The sequence below is a fragment of the Saccopteryx leptura genome, chromosome 6 (assembly GCF_036850995.1).
Source record: "Saccopteryx leptura isolate mSacLep1 chromosome 6, mSacLep1_pri_phased_curated, whole genome shotgun sequence".
In the NCBI taxonomy this organism is placed as follows: domain Eukaryota; kingdom Metazoa; phylum Chordata; class Mammalia; order Chiroptera; family Emballonuridae; genus Saccopteryx; species Saccopteryx leptura.
The window spans coordinates 50,158,967-50,181,347 of NC_089508.1; the positions used below are offsets into that span (position 1 = coordinate 50,158,967).

Consider the following 22,381-nt stretch of genomic DNA (forward strand, 5'->3'; position numbering starts at 1 on the left):
ACAGGATGATCCACATAACCCACACAAGGGTCATTCCTGAAACACTCAGTTCAGGTGATCAAGGAGACTGCATCACAGGACCTAACAGGACAACCACTACTACATAAGGCCACCCCACAAAGACTGGGAATCATAGCAGATCTATCTAATAAATAGAAAAAAGCACAAAGAGGCAGCCAAAATGAGGAGAAAAAGAAGCAGGCCCCAAATGACAGAGCAGACGAAAAACTCTACAAAAAGAGATAACTGAAATGAAGATAAACATTTTATCAGATATAGAAATCAAAGTAATGGTTATATGGATGCTCACAGAACAAGATGAGAACTTCAACAAAGAGACCGCAAGCATAAAAAAGGACATAGAAATCATATAAAGAAACCAGTCAGAAAAAAAGAATACAATATCTGACATCAAGAATACACTGGAAGGAATAAACAATAGGTTGGATGAAGCTGAGGATTGAATCAGTGATTTAAAAGACAGCATAAGAAAAAACACCCAATTAGAGCAGCATATAGTAAAAAAGAAATTTAAAACTGAGGAGAATTTAAGGGACCTTTGAAACAACATGAAGCACAACAAATCTATATCAAAGGGGTACCAGAAGAAAAAGAGAGAACAAGGGATCAAGAACCTATGTGAAGAAATAATGACCCAAAATGTCCCTAACCTGGTGAAGGAAAAAGACATTCAAGTCTAGGAAGTGCAGCGAGTCCCAAACAAGATGGACCCAAAGAGGCCTGTACCAAGACACATCAAAATTAAAATGGCAAAAGGTTAAAGAGAAAAGGACAGTCTTAGAAGCAGGAACAGAAAAGCAGTTAGTTATTTACAGGGGAGCTACCATGTGGCTGTCAGATGATCTCTCAACAGAAACATTTCAGGCTGGACAGGATTGGCACAAACTATTCAAAGTGGTGAAAAGGAAGGACCTACAACCAAGACTGCTTTACCCGGCAAGGCTATCATTTAAAATTGAAGGAGAAGTAAAGAAATTCTCAGACAAGGAAAAAGCTAAAGGATTCTGTTGCTGTCAAACTGGCATTACAGAAAATATTAAAGGGCCTCTATAAGAAAAAGAAGAGGGAAAAGGGGGGAACACCGTTAAAAGAAAATAATGGCACCTGACCTGTGGTGGCTCAGTGGATAAAGCATCAACCTGAAATGCTGAAGTTGCCTGTTTGAAACCCTGGACTTGCCTGGTCAAGGTACATGCGGGAATTGATGCTTCCTTCTCCTCCTCCCTTCTCTCTCTCTCTCTCTCTCTCTCTCTAAAATGAATAAATAAAAAAAATGACAGTAAATATGTACCTATCAATAATCACTTTAAATGTAAGTGGTCCAAATGCTCCAATCAAAAGACATAGGGTAGCCCTGGCCGGTTGGCTCAGCGGTAGAGCGTCGGCCTAACGTGCGGAGGACCCGGGTTCGATTCCCGGCCAGGGCACACAGGAGAAGCGCCCATTTGCTTCTCCACCCCTCCGCCGCGCTTTCCTCTCTGTCTCTCTCTTCCTCTCCCGCAGCCAAAAGGCTCCATTGGAGCAAAGATGGCCCGGGCGCTGGGGATGGCTCTGTGGCCTCTGCCTCAGGTGCTAGAGTGGCTCTGGTCGCAACATGGCGACGCCTAGGATGGGCAGAGCGTCGCCCCTGGTGGGCGTGCCGGGTGGATCCCGGTCGGGCGCATGCGGGAGTCTGTCTGACTGTCTCTCCCTGTTTCCAGCTTCAGAAAAATGAAAAAAAAAAAAAAAAAGACATAGGGTAGTTGATGGATAAGAAAGCAAAACCCATAATATGCTATCTACAAGAGACCCACCTCAGAACAAAAAATACACATAGGCTAAAAGTAAAAGGATGGAAAAAGATATTTCAAGCAAATGGAAATTTTTAAAAAGCTGAGGTAACAATACTTATATCTGACAAAACAGACTTTAAAGCAAAGTTTACAGTAAGAGACAAAGGACACTACATAATGATAAAGGGAGCAATCCAACACGAAGATATAATGATTCTAAACATTTATGTACCAATGTACGGGCACTATATATGTAAAGCACATCTTGAGGACATAAAGGAAGAGATCAATAGCAATACATTCACAGTAGGAGATTTTTTTTTATAAATTTTTATTAATGTTAATGGGATGACATTAATAATTCAGGGTACATATATTCAAAGAAAACATGTCTAGGTTATCTTGTCATTAAATTATGTTGCATACCCCTCACCCAGAGTCAGATTGTCCTCCGTCACCCTCTATCTAGTTTTCTCTGTGCCCCTCCCCCTCCACCTAACTCTCTCCCTCCCTCCCTCCTGCGTCCTCCCTCCCCCCACCCCTGGTAACCACTGCTCTCTTGTCCATGTCTCTTAGTCTTGTTTTTATGTTCCACCAATGTATGGAATCATGTAGTTCTTGTTTTTTTCTGATTTACTTATTTCACTCCGTATAATGTTATCAAGATCCCACCATTTTGCTGTAAATGATCTGATGTCATCATTTCTTATGGCTGAGTAGTATTCCATAGTGTATATGTGCCACATCTTCTTTATCCAGTCTTCTATTGAAGGGCTTTTTGGTTGTTTCCATGTCTTGGCCACTGTGAACAATGCTGCAATAAACATGGAACTACATGTGTCTTTACGTATCAATGATTTTGAGGTTTTGGGGTATATACTCAGTAGAGGGATTGCTGGGTCATAAGGTAGTTCTATTTGCAGTTTTTTGAGGAACCACCATACTTTCCTCCATAATGGTTGTACTACTTTACATTCCCACCAACAGTGTATGAGGGTTCCTTTTTCTCCACAGCCTCTCCAACATTTGCTATTACCCGTCTTGTTGATAATAGCTAATCTAACAGGGGTGAGGTGGTATCTCATTGTAGTTTTGATTTGCATTTCTCTAATAACTAATGAAGCTGAGCATCTTTTCATATATCTGTTGGCCATTTGTATTTCTTCCTGGGAGAAGTGTCTGTTCATGTCCTCTTCCCATTTTTTTATTGGATTGTTTGTTTGTTTGTTGTTGAGTTTTATGAGTTCTTTGTAAATTTTGGATATTAGGCCCTTATCTGAGCTGTTGTTTGAAAATATCAGTTCCCATTTAGTTGGCTGTCTGTTTATTTTGATATCAGTTTCTCTTGCTGAGCAAAAACTTTTTATTCTGATGTAGTCCCATTCATTTATCTTTGCCTTCACTTCTCTTGCCATTGGAGTCAAGTTCATAAAATGTTCTTTAAAACCCAGGTCCATGAGTTTAGTACCTATGTCTTCTTCTATGTATTTTATTGTTTCAGATCTTATATTTAGGTCTTTGATCCATTTTGAATTAATTTTAGTACACGGGGACAGGCTGTAGTTGAGTTTCATTCTTTTGCATGTGGCTTTCCAGTTTTCCCAACACTATTTGTTGAAGAGGCTTTCTTTTCTCCATTTTGTGTTGTTGGCCCCTTTATCAAAGATTATTTGACCATATATATGTGGTTTTATTTCTGGGCTTTCTATTCTGTTCCATTGGTCTGAGTGTCTATTTTTCTGCCAATACCATGCAGTTTTGATTATTGTGGCCCTATAATATAGTTTAAAGTCAGGTATTGTAATGTCCCCAGCTTCATTCTTTTTCCTTAGGATTGCTTTGGCTATTCGGGGTTTTTTATAGTTCCATATAAATCTTATGATTTTTTGTTCCATTTCTTTAAAAAATGTCATAGGAATTTTGATGGGAATTGCATTAAATTTATATATTACTTTGGGTAATATGGCCATTTTAATTATATTTATTCTTCCTATCCAAGAACAAGGAATATTTTTCCATCTCATTGTGTCTTTTTCTATTTCTCTTAACAATGCTTTGTAGTTTTCTTTATATAGGTCCTTTACATTCTTTGTTATGTTTATTCCTAGGTATTTTTTTGTTGTTGTTGCAATCGTGAAGGGGATTATTTTTTTGAGTTCGTTTTCTAATATTTCATTGTTGGCATATAGAAAGGCTATGGACTTTTGTACGTTAATTTTGTATCCTGTGACCTTACTGTATTGGTTTATTGTTTCTAGTAATCTTTATGTGGAGTCCTTTGGATTTTCGATGTATAGGATCATATCATCAGCAAAAAGTGATACCTTTACTTCTTCTTTTCCGATAGGGATGCCTTTTATTTCTTTGTCTTGTCTGATTGCTCTGGCCAGAACTTCTAGCACCACGTTAAATAAGAGTGGAGAGAGTGGACAACCCTGTCTTGTTCCTGATTTAAGGTGGAAAGTCCTCAGTTTTACGCCATTTAATATGATGTTGGCTGATGGTTTATCATATATGGCCTTTATCATGTTGAGATATTTTCCTTCTATACCCATTTTGTTGAGAGTCTTAAACATAAAATTGTGTTGTATTTTATCAAAAGCCTTTTCTGCGTCTATTGATAAGATCATGTGGTTTTTGCTCTTTGTTTTGTTGATATGGTGTATTACGTTAACCGTTTTACGTATGTTGAACCATCCTTGAGATTCTGGGATGAATCCCACTTGATCATGATGTATTATTTTTTTAATATGTTGTTGTATTTGATTTGCCAGTATTTTGTTTAGTATTTTAGCATCTGTATTCATTAGAGATATTGGTCTGTAGTTTTCTTTCTTTGTGCCATCGTTGCCAGGTTTTGGTATGAGGGTTATGTTGGCCTCATAAAATGTGTTTGGAAGTATTGCTTCTTCTTCAATTTTTTGGAAGACTTTGAGTAGAATAGGAACCAAGTCTTCTTTGAATGTTTGATAGAATTCACTAGTATAACCGTCTGGGCCTGGACTTTTATTTTTGGGGAGGTTTTTAATAGTTTTTTCTATTTCCTCCCTGCTGATTGGTCTGTTTAGGCTTTCTGCTTCTTCATGACTCAGTTTAGGAAGGTTGTATTGTTCTAGAAATTTATCCATTTCTTCTAGATTGTTGTATTTGGTGGCATATAGTTTTTCATAGTATTCTACAATAATTCTTTGTATATCTATGATGTCTGGTGATCTCTCCTCTTTCATTTTGGATTTTATTTATTTGAGTCCTGTGTCTTTTTTCCTTGGTGAGTCTTGCCAAGGGTTTGTCGATTTTGTTGATCTTTTCAAAGAACCAGCTCCTTGTTTTATTGATTTTTTTCTATAGTTTTTCTGTTCTCTATTTCGTTTATTTCTGCTCTGATTTTTATTATCTCCTTTCTTCGGCTGGTTTTGGGTTGTCTTTGTTCTTCTTTTTCTAGTTCCTTAAGGTGTGAAGTTAAGTGGTTTACTTCGGCTCTCTCTTGTTTGTTCATATAGGCCTGAAGTGATATGAACTTTCCTCTTATTACTGCTTTTGCTGCATCCCAGAGATTCTGATATGTCGTATTGTCATTTTCATTTGTCTGTATATATCTTTTGATCTCTGCGCTTATTTCTTCTTTGACCCATTCATTTTTTAGAAGTATGTTGTTTAGTTTCCACAATTTTGTGGTTTTTTTCCCCCTCTTTTTTGCAGTTGAATTCTAGTTTCAAGGCTTTATGATCAGAGAATATGCTTGGTACAATTTCAATTTTTCTAAATTTGCTGATATTGTCTTTGTGGCCCAACATATGGTCAATTCTTGAGAATGTTCCATGTACACTAGAGAAAAATGTATACTCTGTCGCTTTGGGATGAAGTGTCCTGTAGATGTCTATCATATCCAGGTGTTCTAGTATTTCATTTAAGGCCACTATATCTTTATTGATTCTCTGTTTGGATGACCGATCTAGAGCCATCAGCAGTGTATTGAGGTCTCCAAGTATGATTGTATTTTTGTCAGTTTTTGTTTTAAGGTCAATAAGTAGCTGTCTTATATATTTTGGTGCTCCTTGGTTTGGTGCATATTATATTAAGGATTGTTATGTCTTCTTGATTCAGTGTCCCCTTAATCATTATGAAATGACCATTTTTGTCTCTGAGTACTTTTTCTGTCTTGTAGTCAGCATTATCAGATATGAGTATTGCTACACTTGCTTTTTTTTTGGGTGTTGTTTGCTTGGAGTATTGTTTTCCAGCCTTTCACTTTGAATTTGTTTTTATCTTTGTTGCTTAGATGAGTTTCTTGTAGGCAGCATACAGTTGGATTTTCTTTTTTAATCCATTCTGCTACTCTGTGTCTTTTTATTGGTAAGTTTAATCCATTTACATTTAGTGTAATTATTGACACTTGTGGGTTCCCTATTGCCATTTTATAAATTGCTTTCTGTTAGTTTTGTATCTTGTTTGATTCTTCTCTTTTGTTTTTCTATCATTTTTTGTTTGTTTGTTTGTATTCCATACTTCTTTCCTCTGTTGCTACCTTTTTTAAGTCAAGTGTTTTTGTGGTGGTTTTTTCAAGGGTGGTTACCATTAAGTAATGAAAAGGGTACCTACCATATTCATTGTAGTACCCTTTCTTATGAGTATTTCTGCGCTTCATCGTCCTTTGCTACTGTTAATCTTCATCTTTTCTCCCCTTTTTTTTCTTTTGTTGTCACAGTTTAAGTTTGGTTTTATTGTTTTCTTGGTGGAGCTGTTACTTGTGGTTTTGTTTTCTTTTGTTCTTTGAATCTGGTTGGAAAACCCCCTTTAGTATTTCCTGGAGTGGGGCTTTCTGATGATAAATTCTCTCATCTTTTCTGTATTTGTGAATGTTTTTATATCTCCTTCGTACTTGAAGGATAGCTTTGATGGGTATAGTATTCTTGGCTGAAAGTTCCTCTCTTTCAGGGCTTTAAATATTGGGGTCCACTCTCTTCTAGCTTGTAGAGTTTCTGCTGAGAAATCTGATGATAATCTAATAGGCCTTCCTTTATATGTTGTATTTTTCTTTTCCCTGGCTGCCTTGAGAATTTTTTCTTTGTCATTGGTTTGTGTCATCTTCATTATGATGTGCCTTGGAGTGGGTTTGTTGGGGTTAAGAAAACTCGGTGTTCTGTTTGCTTCTTGAATTTGAGGCTTTAGTTCTTTCCACAGGCTTGGGAAGTTCTCATCTATTATTTGTTTGAGTATATTCTCCGTTCCATTTTTTTTCTCTTCTCCCTCTGATATACCTATTATTCTTATGTTATTCTTTCTGATGGAGTCAGACAATTCCTGTAGGGCTTTCTTGTTTTTTATTATTTTTGAGTCTCTTTCTTCTTCTCTCTGTTGTGCCTCAAGTTGCTTGTCCTCTATTTCACTAATCCTATCTTCTATCTGGGCTGTTCTATTAACTAAGCTTGTTACCTCGTTTTTTAGCTCGTGAATTGAGTTTTTCATTTCTGTTTGATTTGTTTTTATAGTTTCAATTTCCTTGGTAATATATTCTTTGTGATCGTTGAGTTGTTTTCTGATTTCCCTAAATTGCCTTTCTGTGTTTTCTTGTATATCTCTGAGTATTTTTAAGATTTCTATTTTAAATTCTCTGTCATTTGGCTCCAAGGCTTCCAATATGTTAAATCTTTTCTCCATAGATTTTTCCACATCTATTTGTGTTACCTCTCTATCTTTTGTATCCATAATATTCTATTTCCTTTTTCTTATTGGCATCTGAAGGTGGTCTTGTTGATAGTGTTAATTAGAATTAATAAAGAATAAAAAGGGGGGGAATAAAAGGAAAACACTCCACAAAAAAAAAAGTAATAATTTATTATTTCCCCCTTTTTTCTTTCTTCTCTTCCCCTCCTCTCACCTCCTTAGGGAAATATCGTGATGACCTGTGAATTATATTATGCTAAATGGAACAAAAACTGCCTATAACGGAGGGCCTGATTTGGGGTGAAGAGTTCAAGGGGAAAAAAAGGGAGTAGGGACCTACTAAATGCAAAAAAAAAAAAAAAAAGAGAAAATCTTAGACAAGCATAAAATGATTTGCTTGTAAGTGATGGTCAACTAAGAGATATAATGAGAGGAATAAGAGGGAAACAGAAAAAGGAGAGAAAAAATAATAATATTTAAAGAAGAAAAAAATAAAAATAATAAGTAAAAATCTGTTGTATTAAGTGGAGCGAAGAGTAAATACAATGGAGACTTTGGGTTGGGAGGAATGCTAGTGAGTTAAAAAGCAATGTAAAAAGTACCCAAAATGCCACAAAAACAAACAAATAAAGGAAAACCAAGAACAAAAGCAGAAAAAAAAAAAGAACAAACAAACAAAAAACAAAAACCTTGAGTCCCAAATTAAATAATTTGTTCGTGATTGAGGATTAAATGGGAGGAAAAGTAAAAGGAGAAAAGAAGAAATGAATAGAAAGGAAAAAATAAGAAAAAGAGAGAAACAAAGGAAGAAAAAAGGAAAGGAAAAAAAAACAAAAACAACAAAAAAAAAACAAAAGGGGAGAGAGTGAGAGTTAAGGGTTTTGGAGTGTAACCCTAAAGGAGAGTAAGGATGAAGAAAAGAAATAAAATGTAACACTCATGGGTAGTGTAGTTCAAGAAAAGGGTAGCATAAGATGGGCAGAGAATAAAAGGACCGAGGTGGAGGAAATACAAATAATAATAAAGGCAATAAGAAAGAAGAAAGAAACAACAACAAAGAATTAGTGGAACAAGTTATAAAGTCTGTGGATTTTTCTTGATTTTGAGAGGTTAACTTCTTCCTTTTTCTTTTCTCTCCCTCTTCCTGGTCGGTGACTCTGTACCCCAGGTTCTGCCCCTGTGTCACACTTAGGTAGGGATTTGCAGTTGATGGGATTCTATGGCAATGTCATATAATTGGCTTTAGTCTCGCTGGTAGTCAAGGCTTGTTGGCGTTTGCAGAGTCCAACAATGAGAGAGTTTGCTTTCCTGGAGTCTCTCTCCTAGTCTCCCCTTCCTGAATTAGCAGCCTGGTGATCCAGCTATGAGGCTGCCACTGCTTCTGTCTGGGGAGTAAGAGGCTCAAAGAGCTGGGAAATCCCCACTCTATCCTCACTCAGCGCAAGGCTCTGGGTAAGGCTCTGGCAGTCAGAGCCTCTAGCGTAATCAGGTGGGGCTGGGAGTCAATTGTTGTCAAGGTGACTGTTCAGTGCCTAGCATTCAGTTGGACCACTCAACCCAGGCTTTCCACACTTTGTAGCCTGTTTTGGCTGGGAAGAAGATGCACTATTCGCTGCTTGCTGTATAGATCTTAATATCTGCCAAGTCCCTCTTGTTAGGTATATCCCTGAATATGGAGGCTCTGTCAATCAGAAGTTGCCCCCGCCCCTTTAGCAAAAGGCACTGAAAAATATCATGCCTCTTGTCTTGGATCGCTGAACTGGGAGAGATCTTATCAATTAGAGCCCCGTGGGTGCGCAGATTTCGTGGGTTAAGCTAATTTCAGTGATTGGATCCGCAGCTGTGCTCCAGAAAGTATTTCAGGCTGCCTGCGCACCCCTCCCCCAATGCTTGATTGTTAGCTTGAATGGCTGGGTGAGGTTCCCCGCCCACGGAGAGAATCTCCCGACTAGGAAAGACAGGCTTGGCGCCCCTCCCGGACCGCGGCACGGGGCGTGCGCGCGCGGTTTCTCAGTGCACACCAGTGGCCGGGACTCTCCGGACCGCGGCACGGGGCGTGTGCACGGTTTCTCAGTGCACACCGGTGGCCGGGACTCTCCGGACCGCGGCACGGGCCCATGCGCGGTTTCTCAGGGCACGCCGGCTGCCGCCAGTGCCCAGGCTGCCGCTCCTCGAGTGTGGGCGGGCAGTTGCACGTGTGGGTTGACTCACCACAGGCGTACTCCCTCCTCGGCAACAGTCCTTTCGCTTTCAGTGTGTGTGTGGAACTCCGGAATGCTCCGAGGATAAATTTTTCTGTTTCTAGTTGATAAATTTGTTGAGATTTTGGGGAGATCTGTCGGACGCGCTGCTCACGGCGCCATTTCCGTGACGTCACTCCCACAGTAGGAGATTTTAACACCCCATTGACATCAATGGATAGATCATCCAAACAGAAAATCAGTACGGAAATGATGGCCTTAAATGACACATTAGATTAGCTGGATTTAATTGATATCTTCAGAGCATTTCACCCTAAGGCAACAGAATATACAGTCTTGTCAATTCACAAGGAACATTTTCTAGGGTAGACCACATGTTAGGACACAAAACAAGTCTCAGTAAATTTAAGAGGATTGAAATCATATCAAACGTCTTCTCTGACCACAATGGTATAAAACTAAAATTCAATAAAAAGAAAAAATAAAACACACAAAGATATGGAGGCTAAACAACATGTTACTAAACCATGAATGTGTTAACAATGAGATCAAAGAACAAATCAAAAGGTACCTTGAAACAATTTAAAATGAGAACTCAACAACCCAAAATCTATGGGACACAGCGAAAGCAGTCCTAAGAGGGAAATTTATAGCATTTCAAGCCTACCTAAAGAAACAAGAAAAATCTCAAATGAACAATCCAACCTTATACTTAAAGGAACTTGAAAAAGAATAACAAGCAAAGCCCTAAGTGAGTAGAAGGAAGGAAATAATAAAGATAAGGACAGAAATAAATGAAATAGAGACAAAACAATATAACAGTGAAACCAAGCGCTAGCTCTTTGAGAAGATAAACAAGACGGACAAACCTTTAACCAGACCCACCAAGTAAGAAAGATTTAGGACCCAATAAATAAAATTAGAAATGAAAGAGAAGTAACAACTTACACCAAAGAAATACAAAGGATTGTAAGATAACATTATAACAATAAATTGGACAATCTGAATGAAATGGATAGATTCCTAGAAACACACAATCTTCTAAAACTGAATCAGGAAGAATCAGAGAATCTGAATAGACAGATTACAACTAGTAAAATTGAAGCAGTGATCAAAAAACTTCCAACAAACCATAGTCCTAAACTGGAAAGCTTCACAGGTGAATTTTACCAAACATTCAAAGAAGAATTAACACCTTTCCTTCTCAAACTATTCCAGAAAATTCAAGAGGAGGAAGGACTCCCACGTTTATTTTACAAGACCAGCATTGTCCTAATTCCAAAACCAGATAAAAACACTACAAAGAAAGAAAATTATAGGTCAATATCCATGAGCATAGATGCTAAAATCCTCAACAAAATATTAGCAAACCAGATCCAGCAATACATTAAAAAGATCATACACCATGATCAAGTGAGATTTATTCTGGAGATGCAAGGTTGGTACAGCATTCGCCAATCAATAAATGTGATAAACCACATAAACTAAATGAAGGAAAAAAAATCACATGATCGTATCAATCGATGTAGAAAAAGCATTTCATAAAATCAAGCACTCATTTATGTTAAGAACTCTCAGCAAAGTAGAAATAAAGGGACTATAGCTCAATGTAATAAAATCCATACATGACAAACCCACAGCCTATATCAGACTCAGTGGACAAAAACTACAAGTGTTTCCCTTAAGATTGAGAACAAGACAAGGATGTCTGCTATCACCACTCTTATTCAGTATAGTACTGGAAGTCCTAGCCACAGCAATCAGACAAGAAGAAGAAATACCAGGCATCCAAATTGGAGAGGAAGAATTAAAACTGTCATTACTTGCAGATAACATGATACTCTATATAGAGCACCCTAAATATTCCATCCCCTCGAAAAAAAAATAGATCTGAAAAATGAATTTAGTAAAGTAGCAGGTTACAAAATAAACATCCAGAAATCAGTTGCAGTTTTATACACCAATAATGACCTATCAAAAGGGAAACTGCCTGACCTGTGGTGATGCAGTGGATAAAGCGTCAACCTAGAATGCTGAGGTCGCCAGTTTGAAACCCTGGACTTGCTTGGTCAAGGCACATATGGGAGTTGATGCTTCCTGGCCCCCCACCCCTCTCTTTCTCTCCTCTCTAAAATGAATAAAGTCTTAAGAAAACCTAAAACAAAATAAAAGAAAGGGAAACCAAGAAAACAATACCTGCAGAACATTATGCAGAGTGTCAGAGAAAGACAAATACCATATGATTTCACTCGTATGTGGAATCTAATAATAAAAAAAAGAACTAAGAAGCAAACTGGAGACAGACTCATACATAGAGAGCAGGCTGACGCAGATTTGGGAGGGGCTGGTGCTGAAAAAACTTATGGACACAGACAACAGTGTGGTGATTGCCAGGATGCTTGGGAGAAGAGATGGAGGAGGGCATGGGAGAGATAAATGGAGATGAATGAAGACTTGACTGCAGGGGGTGAACACACAGTGCAGTGTAAAGAGATGTCTTATATAATTGTGAACTTGAAACTTTATGTTAATTTTTATGTAAACTAGTGTCACCCTAATAAATACAATTTTTAAAAATTATTAAAATACACTTACTATATTGTCCTTGGTTAGAGGATGTGTCAGATATTAAACTGAAAAGAACAGATAATACACTCGATCTTAGTCAAAAGGCTGGGAAGCGATCATGATGCATTCCTTATTTTTATTTAATTTCATTCCATTTTATTTTTTTAGGTGAGAGAAGGGAAGATAGCGTGGCAGATTCCATCATGTGCCTCAATGAGGATCCACCCAGCAGTCCCATCTGGGGCCAATGCTCAAGGACCAAGCTTTTTTTTAGCACCTGAGGTTGATGCACTCCAATGGAGCTATCTTCAGTGCCTGGGGCCACAGTCAAACCAATCAAGCCACTGGCTGCCAGGGGAGGGGGGGGGAGGGGGAAGAGGGAGAGAAGGAAGCAGGAAGGGTAGGAGAAGTAGATGATCACTTCTCCTGTGTGTCCTGACCAGGAATTGAACCCAGGATGTCCATACGCTGGGCCAGTGTTCTATCCACTGAGCCACTGGCCAGGACCTAATGCATTCCATGTTTTACACATATAAATATGTACTTTGGTTTTGTATATTAAACCTCAAGTAAGAGTTTATTTTAATCTATTTATAAAAATTCAAATGATGTTTTCAAAGATTAAATCACTATTGTTCAAAGCAGTTCTTTCTAATTCTCTGCATTTTTTTAATTTTGAATGATTTTTTTTTTTTTTTACAGAAACAGAGAGAGTCAGAGAGAGGGATAGACAGACAAGAACAGAGAGAGATGAGAAGCATCAGTCATCAGTTTTTCGTTGCGACACCTTATTTGTTCATTGATTGCTTTCTCATATGTGCCTTGACTGTAGGCCTTCAGCAGACCTAGTAATCCCTTGCTCGAGCCAGCGACCTTGGGTCCAAGCTGGTGAGCTTTTGCTCAAACCAGATGAGCCCGCGCTCAAGCTGGTGACCTCGGGGTCTCAAACCTGGGTCCTCCGCATCCCAGTTCGACGCTCTATCCACTGCGCCACCACCTGGTCAGGCAATTCTCTGCATTTTTAATACTCTCCATTAGTTTGTTAGTTGCTTTCACAGAGTGCAAAGTTGATTGACAGGCATTGTTAATGGGTGGGAACAGAAGTGACATCTTTGTGAGCTCGCTTGGTCTCCAGATAATTGCTCTTCAGTCTCTTAATACTTGTTGGGTCACTTATTGGATTCCACAAGTCTCTTCTGATCCACTCCATTCATCTACTCCATTCATCCAGCCCATTTGGAAACTTCCTAAAGTAGCACTTCTTTTAGAACCACTCACAGACAGTTTCTGCTTCCTGTTTTAAAATATCTTAAAATTTACTTTAATTGAATGGTGTCTAGAGAGAGAAAGATGTAGGCTTGGGAGACCCAGGAATTAAGAAATAACTAAGGGAAGAAGGAAAATCATTCTTTATATTCTGAATTTAAAACAGAGCAATATGAATGGGTACAAATATATCATTTTAGCTCTTCAAATAATATCTTTATTTGATAAATGACTTTAACATGTTACCTAATTGAAACCTTTGCCAAAAATACAGCAAGATAATTCAGCTCTTCTTTTTCCTTCATTCCTGTACTTGGGATGGCAGAGAGAGGCCTGATTTCACTTACAGTAGCCACGGGATCTTTAGTCACACAGTCACCACTGCCTTCTGTCTCTGATGTGGTCAGTGCAAGGGAGAAGAACAATGATTTTCAGAGTTTGAACTTGACAACATGCTCCCTTATTCTTAAAGAAACAAAAAGGAAATTCAGTCTTAAAAAAAACAAAAAAGTAATATAACTACATCCTTAAAAATTCAAATGAAGCACTCCCACTCCCAGGCATTAACCATTCTTAACAGTTTGCTGTGAATATAGTATTTCCTGAATTATTTATGAGCACACATGGGAATGTGTATTCAGATTGCTTTTTTTACATTTATTTTACAAAATAAATTTATACTATGCATGCTGCTTTGCAACTTGCTATCTTCAATAGATCCCTGAAATTACTTCTAAGTCAATGCATGTAAATCAACCTCCTTCTTTCTGATGGCTACTTAGTATTCTTTACTGAGTCTACAACCATTGTTAAGTGTGTCCCTTGTCAATGTCTCACCTTCACACACATATATATATATTTAGTAATAAGCTTTCCTTGTTCATTTATTTTTGAAAATATGTGCCAATATTTCAGCACACCAAATTCTTACAAATGGCCTTGTTGAATCAGAGGACATTCTGTTTAAAATTTTGTAATATAGGCCCAAGTTTCCCTCTAAAACTTTGTACAGTAGTCACCCTCTATTCATGGTTTCTCTTTCTGCAGTTTCAGTTAACAGTCAACCGAAGTCTGAAAATATTAAATGGAAAATTCATAAATAATAGTTCATAAATTTTAAGTTCCACACTCTTCAGATTAGAATTGTGAAATCTCTTGTTGTCCTGTTCTGTTGTGGCTGGGATATGAATCATCCTTTTGTTTAGTGTTCCCATACTGCATACCCTACCCACCCATTAGTCCTTAGTAGCTGTTTCAGTTGTCAGGTCAACTTCCATGGTATCGAAGTGCTTGTATTCATGTAACCCCTAGAATAGACTAATTCTGTGTCACAATGCCTGTGTATTCACCTCATTTCATCTCATCACGTAGACATTGTAATGTCTCACACCATTACAAGAAGAAGGGTGAGTACACTACAATATTTTCAGACAAAGAGATCACATTCATGTAACTTTTATTACAGTACATTGATTATTATAATTGTTCTGTTATTAGTTATTGTTAATCTTACTGTGCCTAATTTATAAAATAACTTTATCATAGGTATGTATGTATAGGAAAAACAGCATATATAGGGATTGGTACTATCTGCAGTTTCAGGTGCCATGCAGGTCTTGGAAAGTGTGCCCCGCAGATAACAGGGGACTGCTGTACTAATTCTGCCCCCCCAGACATGGATGTAAGTGTGCAAACCACACCATTGTGGCTGGACTTCCTTATTTGGCTCTCCAATTACAGTGGCCTTTGTTTTTACTGACATTGCAGTTTAAATCTTATTGGTGCTACAAAGGGCCAAGTTTCAAGTGGTCAGTTAATAAAGTTTCTGTAACCTATTCATTCTTTTAACATGTTGATGATTATCTTTCAAGTTTAGAAGTCTTTTATTGTTTTTTAAATAATACCAGGCAAAGATGTTCATCAAACTTGATCACAAGCGGCTTTATGTCAAGTCTTGGGTCCTGCGACACATCATTATTTATGGATTCCCCAGACCATGCCATTGGTTGGAGGGCCAGATATGACGCATGAGAAACACCATCATTCTTTAATACTACTATCTGTTTCAGCACAAAACCTCCACAACACAACAGCTTGGTTGTCAGTAATATTGTGTATTGACTTTTCAGTTATTTAACTCACAGGAGAAACAGCTTTAGTTAGACCATATATTCTCCAAACCTTTTATTTCATTACATATTCAAAAGTTGTATCCCTCAACTGTCTTGGATACTTCAAATTTGAGTCCTGGGATGCCAAACCTACAGCTAAATCTCTGCCAGAAACATAACAACTTACAAAATTTCTACATTCATCTTGTTTTTAGTTCATAAAGCACACTACTGTGACATATATTCATAATTGCATTTGTTGTTATTAAATAAATGCTTTATTTGAGTTAGGGAAAGGTCAGTTTGGGGAGGAATGGGCAGCTTCTAGTTGAATGCTCCTAGCATGAGTGCCTGTTTCAGCATGAAGGGGAATGGCCAGCTTCTGTTCTTCTCCAGAAAAGACTTCCAGGCTCAGCTGGTGAGAAATCAGACATCTTATGCGATCAGTGTACTGTACTCTGAAGGGCTTAGGTACGGTGACCAGCTGTTCTGCTTTACCTGAGAGAGGCTGTCCCAGTTTTAGCACTAAAGTCCTGCACCCTGGACAACCCTTATTTCCTGGAAAACCCACAGGATGGGTCACCCTAGCAGTACAAACACATTCATCTACATTTGTTGTTTTGTCATTTTGCAAAAATGGGTATAAAAATTATGGCACATTTTAACATCTACATATAAAATAATGACTCATTTAGAAACACCCCAAATGTACAGTTCATTATATTTGGGTTATTCATTGGAATTTTTCTCAGTGTTAATTTATATATAGCAGTCCAGTAATGGCACAAATTGAAAATTGTAAGATAGACTTCTTCTTCGTCTTTGTTTTAAAGAAAATATTATTTAATTATTCCTATCTTGGTATTTATTTCTAAATGTCAGGGTTATCAGTCAGACTTAAAAACACATTAAAACAAGTCCTTGTTGGAAACAATCTCCACATTGTACTTGATGACCTTGATATCCATTTAGCCATATATTGGGACTAGAAGTATATATCATAAGTTATTTCTTTTCATTCCTGTTATTCTATTTCTATGTTTTCAGGAATAGCCTCATATAGATGACATATCTAAATTCTAAATGTTAAGGCCCTGTGAATGCCAGGCCTGGGCTAGATAGGCTCAGAGGGGTTGGAGTGGAGTAGTCAGTGGTTATCTCACCATTAAAGAAGCAAAATTCAAGAGACTTAGGAGGGAGATTACCAAGGGCAAAGTAAGCTTGCCCCTGGTACAGACAATCAAGGACACTGATGAGAATTTTAATACAATAATAAAACTGACTGAAAGGTGATCTGCTTTTAATCACCACTGCACGTTGACAATTCTAATAAACATCAATGATAAAATACTCTTCCCTAAAAAACAGTATGTTGTTGGCCTAACATTCTAAACAATAGCAGTGATGACTCTTGTTCTAAGACTGTACAGATAAGGGAAGCTTTGAATTAGCACATTTGTTTATCACTTATACTTTATCAGACATCCTCCTGTTTGAGGAAGCTTTCCTGGAGAGCTCCTGGTTTTACAGTTGGCCCTGATGCACTCAGCTAAGCACTTTTTCTCTTTTTTAGAAAAGCAGGAGAGCACAAACACTGTCCCCACGACCACAAGCTATGCAGCCAACTTTCCCACATCTGGGGAAATCGCAGGGGTCAGCACATCCAGAGTGCAGTGAACAAGCCTCGCCCTGGGAAAACCACTTTTGTGAGCATGGGATCTACCCGGCCAGGTAAATAAGCACTTTGTTTTGAGATAAAGTTCAAACCGTTCAGAATTTTCCGAACTCTCATTGGCATACTGTGTGCCTCCAGCGCTTGTGATATGACATATCCCTGCATTTAGACAGTGGTGTTGATGTAGGCAGTGATGGCACACTGTTGAAATATGAAGAAGCAGAGCCTGAGGTCATTCTTTGTAACCTCAGAGAGGTTTTAGTTTTTGTTTTTTAATTTAAAATTGAAAACAGTGAAATATTGTGCCAATTTTGAGTTATGTTTCAAAAATATGAGATATAATTTTATGTCAGTGAGTGCAACTTTTAGTTCATACACAAAATATCTTTAAATTTTATATCAGTCCTTTTAAAATAGTTGTTATAAAACTAAGGAACAAATCAAGAAAATTATTACTGACTATTACAGAAACTAATTTTGTCACAGAGCAAATAAGGGCATGTTAAGTGTTAGTATTTACCTGTATTGCTTTAACATTAACTTTTTCTATTTTGTTTTCATCTTTTGTTTGTAAAGTTGACTTGCCAAAGATCATTCAACTAAAAACTAACTCAGCAGAAACTTAAACTCTGTTCTTCTGATCCTGAGGTCAGTATTTCCCACAATCACACAATCATCTTTCAGCATCTGTTCTTTCTCATTTTTTAAACTGTAACTGAAAGTCCTAAAGGTCTGGGTCTAGAAGTTCAGCTACAAAAGAATCTACTTTTTAAAACGCCAAATGTCTTTCACATGGAAAATTTATTTTGCACAAAAGTAGCCATGATTGTTGTCTATTTCTTTTTTTTCCAAATATAAATTGAAGTTTGTGAGTCCTTCCAAATTGCTCCTCAGTGAACTGTGGACCCCTCTGGAATGCCCTTCAGTGAGTTCATAGCATAGCCTGTTGGGAACTAGACCAGAATCAGGACTTTTCAGGGGTTAGTCCCCCATCCCTGCAGGCTCATGGGCAAGGTAAGATCCACACAGGATGTAATCCACAACAGAGTTTGGGGAGAGTGCAAGGAACTCAGTAGCCCGGAGGTCAGTACCACCACGCCCATCTTCTTCATAAAGATGGCACAACAAATTTGAAAGAGCAGAGCTACCTAATACTCTGGAAAAAATGGGCAGACAAAGAAATACGAACCAAATGAATCAACAAGAGAAATTTCCAGAAAAAAAACCCTAAATGAAATGAAAGTAATTAAACTACCAGACACAGAGTTTAAAATAATGGTTATTAGTATGCTCAAGGATATTAGAGAAAAATGGATGATCACAGTAAGAATTTAAATGAAGAGATACTAAGCATTTAAAAGGATATTAAATCACAAAAAAGAACTAGTTAGAAATGACAAATACAATATCAGAAATAAAGACTGCTCTAGAAAGAATCAACAGCAGGCTGGATGAAGCCAAGAATCAAATCAGCAATTTAGAAGACAAGATAAACATAAGCACATAAGCATAGCAGCAAAAAGAAAAGAGGCTCAAAAATACTGAAGAAAATCTAAGAGACCTCTGTGACAATATGAAGAGAGACAACATTCATACCATAGTGGTTTTTGAAGGAAAAGAGAACCAACAAAGTTATAGAGAACTTGTTTGAAGAAATCATAGCCAAAAACTTCCCTAAACTGAGAAGGAAAAGGTCACACAAGTTCAAGAAGCACAGAGAGTCCTATTAAAGATGAACGCAAGGAAGCCCATACCAAGACACATCATAATTAAAATGCTAAAGTTAAGAGACAAAGAAAAAATACTAAAATCTGCAAGAGAAAAGCAATTAATTAATTACCTACAGAGGAGCCCCCACAAGGATGACATCTGACTTCTAAATTGGCCTGCAACATTTCAGGCCAGAAGGGACTGGCAAGAAATATTTAAAGTGATGTAAAACAAGAACCTAGAACTGAGACTACTCTATCCAGCAAAGCTATCATTTAAAATTGAAGGAGAAACATAGAGCTTCCCAGACAAAAAAAAACTCAAGGTGTTCATTACAACCAAACCAATATTGCAAGAAATATTGAAGGACCTGCTATAAAAAGAGTGAAGGAAAAAAAGAATCTAGAGAAAGATTGCTGTAGGTTTAAAGAATAAAATGGCAATAAATAAGTGTACTTCAATAATAACCTTAAACGTAAATGGATTAAATGCTCGAATCAAAAGACATAGGGTAGCTGTATGAATAAGAAAACAAGACCTATATATATGCTATCTAAAGAGACTAACTTCAGAAGAAAAGACACACATAGACTGAAAGTGAAGGGATGGAAAAAAGTATTTCATACAAATAGAAATGAAAAAAAAAAAAGCTGGGGCAGCAATTCTTATATCTGACAAAATAGCCTTTAAAACAGAGGCTATTGTAAGGGACAAAGGAGGTCACTACAAAATGAGAAAGGGAGCAATCCAACAAGAGATATAACCATTGTAAATATTTATGTACCCAATATAGGAGCACCTAATTATATAAAGCAGATTTTGATGAACATAAAGAGTGAGATCAACAGCAATACTATAGTAGTAGGGGATTTTAGTACTCCATTAACATTATTGAATAGATCTTCCAGACAGAAAATTAACAAAGATACAGTGGCCTTAAATGACACACTAGGTCAACTGGATTTAATTGATATCTTCAGAACATTTCATCCCAAAGCAGCAGAATATACATTTTTTCAAGTGCTCATGATACATTTTCTAAGGTAGACCACATGTTAGAACACAAAACAAGTCTCAATAAATTTAAGAAGATTAAAATCCTATCAAGCATCTTCTCTGACCACAATGGCATGAAACTAAAAATCAACTACAATAGAAAAACTGAAAAATGTTCAAACAAACACAATAAGAGGCTAAATAGCATCTTATTAAATAACAAAATGGTTGATGCTATCAGGGAAAAATCAAAAGATTTCATGTTTCTCATGAAAATGAGAAAACAATAACCCAAAATCTATGGGACACAGTGAAAGCAATCCAAGGGAAGTTCATGGCATCATAGGCATACCTAAAGAAGAAAGAGAAAGCTAAAATAAACAATCTAACCCTGAACCTAAAAAAAAATCTAGAAAAAGAACAACAAATAAAGCACAGAGAAAGTAGAAGGAAGAAAATAATAAAGATCAAAGCAGAAATAAATAACATAGAGGCTAAAAAAATAAAAATACAAAAGATCAATGAAACCAAGAGTTGGTTCTTTGAAAAGGCAAAGAAGATTGACAAACCTTTAACCAGACTCATCAAGAAAAAAAGAGAGAAAACCCAAATAAATAAAATTAGAAATGAAAGAGAAGTAACGACTGACATCACAGAAATACAAAGGTTGGTAAGAAAATACTATGAAAATCTATATGCCAAAAAGTTGGACAAACTAGGCAAAGTGGATAAATTCCTAGAAACATACAATCTTCCAAAATGAATCTGGAAGAATCAGAAACCCTAAGCAGACTAATTACTATAAATGAAATTGAAACAATTATTTTAAAACTCCCAGCAAACGAAAGTCCTGGACTGGAAAGCTTCACAGGCAAATTTTACCAAACATTCAAAGAAGAACTAACACCTATTCTTCTCAAGCTATTCCAAAAAATTCAAGAGGAGAGAACACTTCCAAGCTTATTTTATGAGATAAGCACTATCCTAATTCCAAAACCAGGTAAAGACACTACAAAGAAAGAAAACTATAGGCCAATATCCCGCATGAACTTAGATGCTGAAATCCTCAACAAAATATTAGCAAACCAGATCCTGCAATATATTAAAAAGATCATACTTCCTAATCAAGTGGGATTTATTCTGGGGAGGCAAAGCTGGAACAATATACACAAATCAATAAATGTGATTCATCACATAAACAAAATGAAGGATACAAATCACATGGCCATATCAATAAATGCAGAAAAAACATTTGATAAAATCTAGCACCCATTTATGATCAAAACTCTCAGCAAAGTGGAAATACAGGGAACATACCTCAACATAATAAAGACCACATATGACAAACTGACAGCCAACATCATACTCAATGGGCAAAAATTGAAAGCAATCCCGTTAAGATCAGGAATAAGACAGGGTTTCCTCCTTTCACCACTCTTACTCAACATAGTTCTGGAAGTCCTAGCCACACCAATCAGATAGGAAGAAGAAATAAAAGGCATCCAAATTTAGAAAGAAGTAAAACTATCATTATTTGCTGATGACATAATATTGTACATAGAACACCCGAAAGTCTCAGCCAAAAAACTACTAGACCTGATAAATGAATTCAGTAAGGTGGCAGGATATAAAATTAATATTCAAATATCAGTGGCATTTTTATACACCAACAATAAACTGTCAGAAAGAGTAATTATGGAAACAATCCCCTTCACTATTGCAACAAAATAAATAAATAAATAAAGTACCTAGGAATAAATTTAACCAAGGAGGTAAAAAACTTGTACTCAAAAAATTATAAGACATTGAAAAAAGAAATTGAGGAAGATACAAACAAGTGGAAGCATATACCGCGTTCATGGATAGGAAGAATTAACATTATTAAAATGTCCATACTCATAATAGTGAAACTAAGAGACATTGATAAGAGTGTCGTGGTTACGGGTGGGAGGGGGGAATGGGAGAGGGAAAGGGGGTGGGGAGGGGCACAAAGAAAACAAGATAGAAGGTGACAGAGGACAATCTGACTTTGGGTGGTAGGTATGCAACATAATTGAACGACAAGATAACCTGGACTTGTTATCTTTGAATATATGTATCCTGATTTATTGATGTCACCCCATTAAAAAAATAAAATTATTAAAAAAAAAATTAAAAAAAAAATGTTCATACTACCGAAAGCAATCTATAGATTCAATGCAATTCCTATTAAAATACCAATGGCATACTTCACAGATCTAGAACAAATATTCCAAAAATTTATATGGAACCAAAAAAGAACCCAAATAGCCTCAGCAATGTTAAAAATGAAGAACAAAGTGGGCAGTATTACACTCTCTGATATCAAGTCCTACTGCAAGGCCATTGTAATCAAAACAGCTTGGTACTGGCATAAGC

At 37.0% G+C, this 22,381-nt stretch overlaps 2 non-coding genes and 1 pseudogene across 2 annotated transcripts; 1 reads left to right on the top strand and 2 right to left on the bottom strand.

Moving 5' to 3' along the window:
* The first annotated feature begins 1,372 nt into the window (after positions 1 to 1,372).
* TRNAV-AAC (transfer RNA valine (anticodon AAC)) lies at positions 1,373 to 1,448 on the top strand. Its single transcript has one exon. It is a non-coding gene; the product is annotated as a tRNA-Val (tRNA).
* A 10,782-nt stretch (positions 1,449 to 12,230) lies between these two features.
* On the bottom strand, positions 12,231 to 12,343 carry LOC136377701 (U2 spliceosomal RNA; annotated as a pseudogene).
* Positions 12,344 to 17,180: 4,837 nt separating this feature from the next.
* On the bottom strand, positions 17,181 to 17,342 carry LOC136377684 (U1 spliceosomal RNA). Its single transcript, XR_010746361.1, has one exon. It is a non-coding gene; the product is annotated as a U1 spliceosomal RNA (small nuclear RNA).
* Positions 17,343 to 22,381: the final 5,039 nt, after the last annotated feature.